The sequence below is a fragment of the Pipistrellus kuhlii genome, unplaced genomic scaffold (genome assembly GCF_014108245.1).
Source record: "Pipistrellus kuhlii isolate mPipKuh1 unplaced genomic scaffold, mPipKuh1.p scaffold_m20_p_18, whole genome shotgun sequence".
Taxonomy (NCBI): Eukaryota; Metazoa; Chordata; class Mammalia; order Chiroptera; family Vespertilionidae; genus Pipistrellus; species Pipistrellus kuhlii.
The window spans coordinates 8,152,132-8,163,274 of NW_023425493.1; positions in this window are offsets into that span (position 1 = coordinate 8,152,132).

An 11,143-nucleotide genomic window follows, 5' to 3' on the forward strand; every position below is an offset into this window, starting at 1 on the left:
GGAACAGGCTAATAAAGTGGAAAGAGTGTTGAACCAAGTCACTGCCCTTGACAGCTTCACTTATCAACTTATTCATGTGCATTGACTATAATCTTTTATGTCATGCACTGGTAGGTAAACATAAAGCTGATCCACTCCTAATCCCTGTCTTTGAGAGGCCATGGTCTAGTGACTTAAACAAATAATGACAGGTCTTTGTGAAGGGCTGTAATAGAATACCGTACAAAAGGTTATGAATGTCTTTGTGGGGAAGATGACAATAGTTCACCTGTATTAGAGTAAGAGACGTAGGAAAAGGGCCTAGCAGTTGGAGTGAAAAAGAACATAGCACGTAGGAAAGAATAGCTAGTTCAGCCAGGCTTTAATGGAGGGTATGCGGAGGCAAGAAGCAAGAGGTATCAATGGGAAGGAATAGAGGAAGCAGATCCTCAAGGGCCTTGAATGTTATAATAAGGAGTTTGGATTTTAATCCATAGAAAGGTTCTATAGGATTTAGAAGAAATATTTTTAGATGGCAATATGAATTGAGAATAGAGGTGGGTAATGGTCCGGGAAACTCAAGGCTAAACGATCACTGAAAAGATGATTATGAAAGAAAAAACTTATGATATAGAAAAAGAAAATAGAAGATGTTTAGATGGTAGAATCCATCAGACTTGATGAGTGAAATGTATGTTGAAAATGAGAGTTGAGTAGAGGAATTCTAGAATGAACTCAAGGATCTGACCCAAATGTACCTGGTGTCTTACAGTGCCATTAATTATGATTAAAAACACTAGAAGAGATGGAATTTTGGTTGGAGGAAGAAGCAGCAGCGATGACAGTACTGGTTAGGAGGGAGATGAACGTATCACTTTTATAGGATGGGTTTGCGATGGCTCTGAGAACTCCCAGAAGCGGTCTCTGTAAGTGGATGGTTATGTGAGTCTGGAACTCAGAAGAGAGTTCAGGTTAAAAATATAATTTGAAAGTCAGTGTCTACGTTTTCCCCAAGGCCATGAAAGCAGATCTTAGAGGGCACGGAGCTCTGATGCTCCATCTGAAAGGCCTGAGATGAAGCAGACACAAATAAAAATGTTTTTCCCTTTCATTTTTTCCTGCTATTTTGAAAATCATCTTTGCTGAAAAAACAAACAAACAAAAAATAAGTGAGATAGAAGTTGAAGAAAGACAGCGGAGTGGTGGAGAGCATGCAGCCCCCAGAGGAAACTCTCTCTGTCTTATGTTTTTTCCTTACGCATACATACCTATAATAAAGTTTAATTTATGAATTAAGCACAGCAAGAGATTAAAAACAACTAGTAATAAAATAGGATCATTATAACCACATAGTGCGATAAAAGTTATGTAAATGTGGTCTCCCTCAAATTCCCTCACTGTACTGTACCCATCCTGGTTCTTTTGATGAGGTGAGGTGACACAATGCCTCCGTGATGAGGTGATAGAGGTGAATGATGTAGGCATTGTGATGTAGCATTGGGTTATTGTCAGAGTTACTAAAACATGAGCACTGGGATACCTCCACAGTAAGCAAGAGATGGTTTATTTTTTCTATTTCTGTTAACTATAACTTTATTTCCATGTTAATGCATAGTCAGATTGATTATTATCTTATGTATAGAATTTACAATGTTCATCTTGCTTGATACCTCGATTGACTAAGACGGCCCCTAAGCCATTAACGGGTGAGTAGTGTAGACAGTGCGGATACACTGGACAAAGGTGATTCACATCCTGGGCAAAGGAAGCAGAATGACATGGGGTTTCATCACGCTACTCAAAATGGTGGGCAATTTAAAACTGGTGACTTATTTCTTCCTAGAATTTTCCATGTAATAGTTTTGGATTGAGCCTAAATGGAAAGATAAAACTGAAAAGCAAAACCTCAGCTAAGGAAGGACTAATGAACTTGGACCATGCTAGGTGTTTCCTTTTGAGTGAGTCAAGAGAAACTATATGCCAGAGGTCAGCAGGGAGGCAAGTTAACCCTTAGCAATTGTGTTCATCCACAAATAAGACTGGTGAGAGGAAGGCAGGGAGGGGTTCAGGTGAAATGACAAAGGGCTTTGATGACAGAGTAAGAAGACTGGTTTATCAGGTGGAAACAATACATGATTGTTGAGCATGTGGAGCTTCATCTGGATATTGTACTTGTAATCAGTTGACAGGAGAAGACAAGGTGGGAAGAGCTGGTGGGGACAGCCTGGATGAGAGTTATTAGGATTGAGACTGGGATGAGTGAGAGTGGGAAGAGAGGTCTGAGCTCTGGGTGGGAAGGATCACTGAGACATGAAAAGAAAGGTTGGATTTTGTCTTCTCTACCAGGAAGGAAGATTATCAATGTAGAAAGGATGAAACAGATGTGATTAAAATGGAATTAAACTGCAAAAAGTTCAAGTAGAGTATCTGTGTGTTTTTTAAAGTAAGTTTAAATTACTAGATAACCCAGAATAATAAAATGTTTAGTAATTACAAACAGTCAGCTAATAGAATTTCTTTTAAAATGAAATAAAGATCTCTAGAATAAGAAGTATTTTTGCTCTCTATGGAAAATGAATAAAAATAGGAAAAAGAAAAAATAAGCTAACTTCACCCCACTCCAGATTTAGTTGACATTTTGGGTTATTTTTTCCATCTCTTTTAAGTATAATTTTGTTTCCATGTTAATACATAAGCTGATTATTGTCTTATGTATAGATTTTATAATTTTCATCTTGCTTAAATAATCAAGATCTTAATAAAATAGTTCATATTCTATTACAAATTTATTTGTACATGTGACTTTTAATAATAACATAGCATTTAGTAATATGAGAATATTATTTAACCAGAGATAGTTGGATATTCATACATTATACATTTTCTTTTTACATTAATGTAATATATTTCTGCTTAAATCCTTTTCCTGTATCTCCTTGGATTATCTCCTTGGGCTATTTTTCCAGGTATAAATCTTCAAAAAAAACAACAACAAAAGCATATGAAGTAAATATTCAGTTTAAACATAACTTTTTAAAACGTTGGATGAGATAGTTCTCTGCAAAACCTTAGTGAAGGAAAAAAAAAAGAAGAAGACTGTTGTATAACCACCCTGTTGCCCTGAGGGACAGCTGATAATGACACCTGGGAAATAACACGACATAAAAAACATCTAAGGAGGCACAAGTCAGGTTTGATAATTAACATCAGAAGCACAGCCCAGTTAGATCTATATTTATGTTGTTATTCTGCACTTAAGTCTATTTATATGTTATCTCTATTTAACTGCAGACATGAACAAAGCATCGGTGTAATTGTTCTCTTCATTCATCATGTTGTTGTTTTAAAATTCTGAATTAATGGAAACAGTAGACAATATTAAAAAGATACCTGAGCCAGGTAATACCCATGGAGACTTACAGTAGAGGGATAATTCTGGTGCCTGCAGGAGTCAGCTATTGACTTGGCAGTGTACTGTGAAGAGTGAGTGGTAGCCAGGACTTAAGCACGAAGTCTGCAGGCAAATGAATTGGGCTTGTTTTACCCTGATGGTTACCAGATGTATGCTCTGGGACTAGTTAAGTAATCTTGGAAATTCGGAACACTTACTTCACAGAGTGGATCTGAGGGTTACACCCCAGAGCAATGAAGTCCTAGACATATCTAAGTTGTTGCTGTCATCACCCTTGCACAATTCTAATGAGCTCAGATTGTAATTCTGCTTATTCGTTGGCAAGATCATAAATCAAGGCAAAAAAAAAATGCAGGTGGGACTACAGTGGGGGTAGGGGAAAAGGCCAAGGTTTAAAAATACTGAATCTTTGTAAATGACCTAATTTTTGCCAAAAAACAAACCATACAAAACAACAACAACAACCGAATTCTAATGGGTGGGGAAAGAATACTGAATTAATTCAACACTATTAGCATCTCCTTTGGATACTTTATATTTGTTTTGTAGATTTTTTCTGATTCCATGTCATAGCATGTCCTCTTTTATAGATGAAAAGTAGGCAAGTCCTGGTATATGAATGATTCATTCATGTCAGTCATTACCATAAATTATTTCTAATACTAGAGGCCTGGTACATGAAAATCATGTGGGGGTATCCCTCAGCCTGGCCTGCACCTTCTCCAATCTGGGACCCCTTGGGAGATGTCCAACTGACCAGCAGTCAGACATTCCTCTCACAATCCAGGACCACTGGCTCCTAACCACTTACCTGCCCTCCTGCCTAATGCCCCCAATTGCCCTCCCTTGCTGGCCTGATTGCTCCCAATGGCCCTCCCCTGCCAGCCTGATATTACCCCTAAACCCCTACCAGCCTGATCTTGCCCCTAATTGCCTTAGCCCCTACCACCATGGCTTTGTCTGGAAGGAAGTCAGACATCTGGAAGATGTCTGGTCGACCTGATCTAATTATCATATTACCCTTATATTAGTATAGATTTATTGAACTAGAGGCCCAGTGCACGAAATTCATGCACGAGTGGGGTCCCTATGCTTGGCTAGTGATCAGGGCTGATAAGGACTGGGCCAGAAAGGAGGCAATGGTTGCCAGGCTGGGTGCAGAAGGAACAGACGCCGGATGCCGACAGCACCATCATCAGCATCTCGCCACCACAGGGTTTTTCCCCTTCCCCCTCCTTCTTCCCTTGCTGCTGAGCTGCCACTGCGGTGGGCAGGTGGTGGGCCAATGGGGGCCTGCCAGCTGGGGGGAGAGACAGAGCATGGGAGGGTGGCCACTGGCCCTGAGGAGAGAGCCAGCCCTCGACCCCCTGGGAACGGGGCTCTGTCCAGTGGCACCCACCCCCAGTTCCCCATCCCAGACTGGGGCCTGGCCCTGATTAGCTGGTCAGGGCCTGCTGGCTTTGGGGAGGAACTGTGGGAGGTTGGCTGGCCGGGGGAGGTTGGCTGTGGGAGCACACCGACACCAAGGGCCAGCTCCTGCATTGAATGTCTGTCCCCTGGTGATCAGTGCGCATCATAGCGACCAGTCATTCTGGTTGCTTAGGCTTTTATATAGAGATATTTTCTGTGGGTCAAGCAACATACCAAATGGTTTACATGCATTATTTCATATATCCTTCACCAAACTCTGTGAAGTAGGTAATGTGGTCAGACTTGTTTCACCAGTATAAATGTGGAATTAAAGGCACAAAGTAGTTGACAATCAGTCTGCACAGAAAGGGAGCAATAGAAAAGCATGTGAGCCTGTCAGTTTGACTCCCAAACCTTCCCACTGTCTCTGTAGTATGCTGTCTCCCATCTCTTTTTCTTTCTCTCTGTCTCTCTCTCTCTCTCACACTCACACACACACACACACACACATACAGCGCTCACATATACACAGTCACACACTAATATATACGTATACACACTCACATGTACACACAGTCACATACTCACACACACATATATATTCATACATACACCACACACATACATATTATATACTCACACACATAGTCACACATTCACACACCACAACTTTCCTGGCCCTGCCTCTTAGGTGAAAATTCACTGTCGTCTCAGAATATCCGGGTTTGGCAAAGAAATGCTCATTCACCCGAGTCAAACATTACACTTCCATGTGGCTGCTGAGCCTTTCCTTACGAACATGGGGAAGCTAGAGGCAGGGCAGGAGCCATCATGTCGGGTTACACTGTCACGTGGTGCTAGGCCACGTTAGCTAGGTATTGCTAAACGTTCATCTAGTGACAAAAAGAAAGACATTCTATACTCGACGGATGCCTTGATTAGTGAGTTCCTGGAGAATAAAATTCCTTTATTAGAAATAGGAGATTACTTTGCCAATCATATAAATGTCTAACCCCTACACCGTACAACTGAAACTAATAGAATAGAGGATGTCAACTGTAATTGAAAAAAAGAAATAGGAGTCTGCTCATTTGTTTTCATTTCTTTTTAGAAAACAAGCCACTTATTTTGCAAAACACAATTGCTCTCCTTTGCAGCTACATGAAAAAATACCTCAATAAGACATTTTTGCTTTTCCTGGCCACTTGAAGATTCCCCAAGAATGATGTTTGACCGAGTGATGATTGAAAATACGAACTAGACTGATTCCTCAGAGTTTAAGGCTTAGACTGAGGAACTGACAGGCACACGCAGGACTTGGAAAGCATAGAGGAAGGTACTGGATCTGATGTGGGGAGGAGGTGATGTCAGACAGTGTAACAGAGAGGTTACAACCCAAGCCCCAGCTCACCCCTCACAAGCCACGTGGTTGGGGCTGGTTACACAGTGTTCCTAAACACCAGCCACCTCACCTACCTGGTGGGTGATACTATTTGGCTCACAGTTTTGTATCCATGGATTTACAGGAAATCACATTATCCTCTTCTCTTTCCACTACCTTCTCCTTCCCCTTCATTGTACTCTAATTTGGGGGTCCGTCCCCAGGGCTCACCCCGTGGGCCTCTTGGAGTTTCTGTTTAACTCTCTCCCTTGGTTACCTCGTTTTCAGCCATGTCTCCTCCAACATTTCCACCTCATCTGTGCATCTCCACACAGACACTCTGCTAAGCCACTTTATTTTTAAAAAATATATTTTATTGATTTTTTACAGATAGAAAGCCAGAAACATCGATGAGAAGAGAAACATCAATCAGCTGCCTCCCGCACACCCCCTACCGAGGATGTGCCCACAACCAATGTACATGACCTTGACCGGAATGGAACCTGGGACTTTTCAGTCCGCAGACTGAAGTTCTATCCACTGAGCCAAACCGGTTTCGGCTGCTAAGCCACTTTAAATAAACAACAACCACGCAGACACATTTCAAAATAGGGCACACCCCCCAAAATTCTGAGTTATCTTACCGCTTTTTTTCTTGTTCCTTATCTAATCAGTCACCAAATTCTGTAGGTTTTTCCATCCAAATTTCTTTGATAAGAACCGGCCTGGAAACACAAATGGCTTTCATAGTTGTGTCTTTGCCATGCCATTCTTCTTCCTTTTCCTACTTTCCCTATTGCATTGACATATTTGTCATTATTTAACCAAGCCACTAGACCATGAATGAGCCTCTTCCACCCTTATTGGCCAGGTTTCTCTCTCTCTTTTCTGAACACACACCCACACTACATTGGTTGAGGCATTTCCATAACATTTGTCCCATTTATTCTACCTCCCTGGTAGAACTTGTTAAAAGTAAATTCCCTGAGGGGGAATTTATATCAATTTATATCAACACCAATAAATAATTCTCAGCACTCTGACACTATTTACCTGAGATAGCATGGAATCACACAGGTTAAGAATTTAGTCCTACAAGAATGCCTCCCCCCAAAAACAAACAAACAAAAAACAATTTTTTGCACACCAGTAGGGTGTCCAAGAAGTCACGTCCATTCTGACACTATTTACCTAGAGACAAAGATAGCATCGAAATCCACCGGTTCAGGATTCAGTCCTACCAGACTGGCCTTCCCTGCAAACACACACACTTCAGATGACAGCAGCAAGCCCGGGCTTCTGTGCTTCTGGCCAACTGGCCACAGATTGGAGGTTCCAACAAACCCTCCTCTGAGAATGCCACTTCCAGGTGGTTACCTGTGCTTCTAATCAACTGGTTGTAAGTCAGAGGTTCCCGCATCTCCGTCTGTGGGTTCAATTCATTTGCTAGATCGGGTCACAGAACTCAGGGAAACCTGTTAGTTATTAGATCACTGGTTGATTGTAAGAGGCTATAACTCAGCAACAGCTAGAAAGCAGACATGCATGAAGTATGGGGTAGAGGGGGGAGAGGGGGTAAAACTCCCATGCCCTCTCCAGGTGCACCACTCTCCTGGCAACAACACGTGTTCACCAACCCTGAACCTTCCCGGATCCAATCTTCTTGAGTTTTTATGTTGGCTTCATTGCAGTTCTGACTGATTAACTAATTGCCATTGGGAATCAATTTAACCTCTAACCTCTCTTTCCTGGAGGTCCAGGATGGACTTAAAATTCTAACCCTCTAATGACATGGTTGGTTCCATTGCCAATCAGACCCCATTCCTTTGTGAAGTCCAAAAGTTGCCTTCTTTAACATAACAGAAAAACAACCTTTTCAGGCCTGGCAGGCATGGCTCAGTGGTTGAGTGCTGAACTATGAATTATGGTTTGATTCCTGGTCAGGGCACCTGCCAGGCTGTTAAGCTCTATCCCCAGTGTGGGGTATGCTGGAAGCAGCTGATCCATGATTCTCTCTCATCATTGATGTCTCTACCTTTCTCTCCCTCTCTGAAATAAATAAGAATGTATTTAAAATATATTTTTTAAGAAAACAACTTTTTCAGTCTCAATGCTTAGAAAATTCCAAGAGTTCCTGAGAACTGTGAGCCAGGAATTGTGGACAAAAAACAAATATACATAAGAAATATATTTAGATTGTCTGGATGACTCAATATACATTTCTTGAAAATCACAGTTTCTTATATATCACAATTAGAGATTCCTGAATGCAAGTATTGGCCCTTTCCTTACTATGCTTTTAAATACTAGATGATCTCCAATTTATTAAAAGTCTTTGATGTGGTCCCTGTATGGTTCCTGAGACAGGGGTGAAAGCTGTGTTAACTCTTTTCTGCAAAAAGCATAGACCTGCTTTCTATTACTAATTTTTAACCTAATTTTATCATTTTGGAATTGGAAAACTCTACAGAGATTATTTTAGTTCTAAAGTCTTTCTTAACCAATGTGGAAATGAAACCCTGAGGGGTAAGGTGACTGGGCTTAGAACGATTAACCAGCTTCTGGTAGATTAAGTCTGAAGACTCAGGTCTACTTATTGTTGACACCAAAAGGAACTTGGTTCTCAAATCAACCTCCCAAAATACCTAATTCCGTGGCCTCCATACAGAAGATACCTTTGCTGACTGCCTGCAGTAAAAAAGAATGCAGTGTGGTAGAATAAAAGAGGTTAAGTTTAGGTTTGGAATCAAACAAATTGGATTTAGATTCTGGCCTGGTCACTTACTGAGCAGCTCAGATTTTGGTTAATTACAATAACTCTCCGCTTGTTTCCTCATCTATGAAATGTGGGCAATTATTCCCAGTTCATGAAGTTGTGTTGGTGACAAGGTAAAACGTATTATAGGAAATGACTGAAACCACAGCAATTTGAGGTCATTATTTAAAGTAATTTAACAAGTTACACATTTGTATATTTAGTGTTTCTTAATAATGCATACATTTTCATCCTAGGAACTTTTTCTGAATTGAGTAAAGGAATAGTGGATTTCTCTTTCTTCTTTGCCCTCGGAATGTTGAAATTTTGGAAGTGGCCTGAAGTGTTACTAAGAGTCACCCAATTATTTCTCATAAAAGTTCCTTTTTTTCAATGTATTATCAAGAACCATGTGTTTTGGAAAGTGAATGCTTAGAGAATTCAATGTTGCTGGGTGACAGAGATAATTTTTTTTTTTTGTGACACTTTGCAAAGTTCATTTTTTTTTTCTTTTCTGGATTAAAAAAAAAACTATTATATTCACTTAATAAATATATACCTCTAAATTTAAGTCTGGCAGCTCCATGACTGATCTTGACCTTCAGCTCCTTGTCATGGAGCTATGTTGCCTTTCACACCAGTTCTATGAGCTCAAGCAGAAACAAGGACTACCTGCCCATACTGGCCTGGCAGAAGGGTGTGGTGGGCAAGGTTCTGGGAGCACTTAGGGAGAATAAATGAAGCCCTGGTATCACTTCTCAAACACAGCTGGACCCTGATAAACTTAGTGTTTTTATATCAAACTAGAGGCCCAGTGCATGAAATACGAGCCTGGGTAGGGTCCCAAATGGCTGCCAGATGCCAGCCGGGGTCTCCCTCACTGCAGTTGGCCAGCCCAGCCCCACCCCCTGGTCGAACTCCTGGTCGAGGGGGCAATTTGCATATTAGGCTTTTATTATATAGAATATGAAAGTAAAAGTAAGGCGGTTTAATATAAAATGTGAGAGTCACACAGGGGTCTTCAAACTACGGCCCGCGGGCCACATGCGGCCCGCAGAGGAGTCTGATCCGGCCAGCCAGGTTTTTTGGGCAGTGAGCGCAGTCGAGGTGTTACAGTAGGAATTAGTAGTTCATATAGTCCGGCCCTCCAGCTCTCTGAGGGACAGTGATCTGGCCCCCACTTTAAAAAGTTTGAGGACACCTGCATGGTTTTAGAAGCCCAACTTCTATATTCTAGCATGTTTTAATAGTGACAGGTTTTTATGAACGATTACAGGAGTTCCTTTCCTGGAATCCCAAAAGGATCAGTTCCAGGACTGGGTGACCCAGGCTTCTGTTCAGTGTAAGTAAGCAGGAGTCAGAGAAAAGCGCTCCTGTTGGAAAGTGGTGTTTTCCTCTTTATAAAGCTCCTATTGACCCACAAGGAACAATCAAGAAGCATCTCAGGAGGAATATTAGGACAGAATGCAACAAGTAGCCCCACTGCTGGTCGAGGGACTAAGGCATACTCCCAAGGTGTTTGAGGCGCAGACAGGAAAGCTAGGCTAGGACTCTGCTAACCAGACTGAGGAAGTTACTGAAGGGAAACACGTTCTTGAGGTTACTGCCCACGCGTGTGAGCATCTGGCCTTGCCACTGATGCCCTTTAGTGCCTGACAGGCACAGCGCTGGGCTGAGGGACTCTGTGCTGCGGCCAGTACCATCTAAATCACTGTCCTCCACCCGGCTGCACAGTGGAACTACTTCCCTGAAGCCCTTTCACTAGTCCTGATGCCCCGGCCATTCCCATGTAACCCAGTTGAGGTGTAGCTGGGACATTTGGATTTAAAAAAAAAAAAAATCTCCTCCTGTGACTCATTCCAGTGTATGGCCAGCCACCCAACCCACGGACATAGACTTAAAACTTTCTAGCAAACCTTTCTTTTAAAACCCACCGCCCTATCATCTTGCTTTCTGGCGCTTGGTGTTTGTGGTGTCCTGTTCCACTCCTCCCCAGCCTACGGTGAATTTCTCACTGCAGTCAGACTAGATTAGTCCCAGAGTGGAATTCACCGAGAGCGCCGGCAGCGGTTCCGCCCAGACCTGGTATGAGCAACAGTCCCTCCCCCGTGTTGCTCCACCTGCTTTTCACCTCCTTTCACACTTGCATTTTCCCATTGCCTAGCGCCCTGGAAGACTACTTACTCTCGCGTCCTCTGCTTGGCAT